General features: G+C 44.0%; 1 long non-coding RNA gene across 1 annotated transcript in view; it reads left to right on the forward strand.

Annotated features, from left to right (window-relative positions):
- The first annotated feature begins 681 nt into the window (after window positions 1–681).
- Window positions 682–2,339, forward strand: part of LOC108305376 — a 5,063-nt gene continuing 3,405 nt past the window's right edge. The window contains exons 1-2 of the long non-coding RNA XR_001825694.2: window positions 682–1,259; window positions 1,892–1,988. This is a non-coding gene — a long non-coding RNA (uncharacterized LOC108305376). The remainder of the gene's footprint in view (window positions 1,260–1,891; window positions 1,989–2,339) is intronic.

Raw genomic sequence — 2,339 nt, forward strand, 5'->3', positions numbered from 1 at the left:
GCCTGCAGTCCCAGCTTCTTGGAAGGCTGAGGCAGGAGAATCTCTTGAATCTGGGAGGCGGAGGTTTTAGTGAGCCGAGACTGCGCAACTGTACTGCAGCCTGGGCGACAGAGCAAGACTCTGTCTTGGAAAAACAAACAAACAAAGGGTAAATGCTGATGGGGGAAGGTGGAAGGTGGAAGGTGTAAATGACTGGAGTTCAGAGATGAGAAAAATCCTCTGGATGGGACTGGCAGGCTTACGGCAGGGGCGCGGCAGTGTTGAGAGTAGTGACTCACATACTGTGATTTATGTTTTCATCATAGTGATGTGTTTGTGTGTGCATGCTAATCATATTTACCCAGTTCTTCACTGAACCGGGACTTGCAGTAAAATTACTGGTAAAATTTCTAGACCCTCCAGAAAACCATCTAAAGCGAATGTAATTTAATTTCTAATTTGGCTTGAAGCTTTTTAATTTTTTTTGAGATGGGATCTTGCTATGTTGCCCAGGCTGGAGTGCAGTGGCTATTCACAGTCGCTATCCCACTACTGATCAGCGATCCCAATACTGATCAGCAAGGGAGTTTTGACCTGCTCCACTTCCGACCTGGGCCGGTTCACTCCTCCTTAGGCAACCTGGTGTTCCCCTGCTCCCGGGAGGTCACCATATTGATGCCGAACTTAGTGCGGACACCCGATCGGCATAGGGCACTACAGCCCAGAACTCCTGGGCTCAAGCCATCCTCCCACCTCAGCCTCCCGAGTAGCTGGGACTGCAGGCATGCGCCACCGCGCCCCGCAGCTTGAAGCTTTAACAGCTCCATGTTTTAACTCCCTTTATAGGGGGGAAAGAGAGTAATTGGGAAAGAAGAGTAGTTTGGCCTAAGACACCGTTAACAACGTGTTGTGGAAATAAGCTAGAAAACACAGTACTCCATAAACATGGAACATGAATACAGAAACAGATTATTGATGTCTGTCAAAGGCATAATTATATAATTGCCTATTGTAAAGTAAGCAAATATAATAAAATACTCATTCAAGTTTATGGTGCCAGAAGCTGTACATTGGCAGTGCCCCCGTATTCTGTGAACTTGTTTTAGACTTTGGAAAACTTTAAATTCCTTTGAATTCTCTGTCAGCATTTGAAAACATGATTTTTTCATAAAAATATCTGGATTTTTGTCTCCTGAAAGGTCAGAAGATCTAGCAACACAGCAACACCAGGCCCGTGTTCCACTTGACAAATAGTGGCTGCTGGGTAGCCTTCTTAGAGGGTATGTGTTCTGTTACTCTGAAGGTCCTCTGTCAATTACTGACATTAGAGCAGAATTGGGAGGAAAAAGAAATAGCTCTTGCATCTCTATCTTTCAAAACTGTGCAAACGAAAGGTTAACTAAGGGCTGTATATTTCAAGAAAAAAACAGCATGTTTCTTTGTGAAAGGAGAGACTGTTCCATGAACTTAATATGCAAACAAAGTCAGAAGAGGACGGTTCTGCCTGGCCTTCATAGGTAATTGAGTTTAACATCTGACTTATACTGGAGGTGGGTGCTCTGTAGACTGGGCCCCATTCCAGAGAGGAGATTTTAAAGCTATTTTTCTGAGGATCAGTGAGACGTGTCATGGGAAAGGAGGAAGGGAGGAAGGGCAGAGGAGGCATTCCAGGGAAAGACTGGAATGTGGAAAAAGGAGATCTTGACTAAGGAAAGGATTTACTTTCCTTTGAGAGAGGGTGGAGGCTCTTGTGTCAGAAAAAATGTTTTCAGGCAGCTGTAAGGATTGGAGAGAACCTTGAAGTCCTTACAGTGATCTGAGGGACAGGAAGGAAGGGATTGCAGGGATTTCCAGGCGGCTGTGACTCTGAGATGATTCACATCTTCTCTTCTGTCCTTACTGCTTTGACCAGATTGAAGGAAAAGATGAACAGATTGGCAACGGTGATTTGGAAAAACAGCGGTGCACTATGATGCCTGTCTCTCTCACTAGATTGTGAACTCCTAAAGGTTTGACTATATTTTGTTAATGAATGTTTGTGACCTGTTAGACATAGCGGGCAGGAGGACTCTGTTGCACAAAGTATTAAAGAAACATTTGATAGGCTTCCTGTGGCCACACAGCAAAGTTTCTTGTCTGTCTACAGCTGGGAGTAAGTGAGCAAATATCTCTAGTTACACAGTTACGTCATACAACATTGGATCACGTATACGACAGTGGTCCCATAAAAATGGCGCTGAAAAATTCCTTTCGCCTAGTGACGTCTTGATGATCCTGACCCTGTGAAGCCCCAGGCTAATGTGTGCATTTGTGTCTCTGTTTTTAATTTTTAAAGAGTTTTTTTTTTTTTTTTTTTAATC

The sequence above is a fragment of the Cebus imitator genome, unplaced genomic scaffold, assembly GCF_001604975.1.
Source record: "Cebus imitator isolate Cc_AM_T3 unplaced genomic scaffold, Cebus_imitator-1.0 Scaffold62, whole genome shotgun sequence".
Lineage (NCBI taxonomy): Eukaryota > Metazoa > Chordata > Mammalia > Primates > Cebidae > Cebus > Cebus imitator.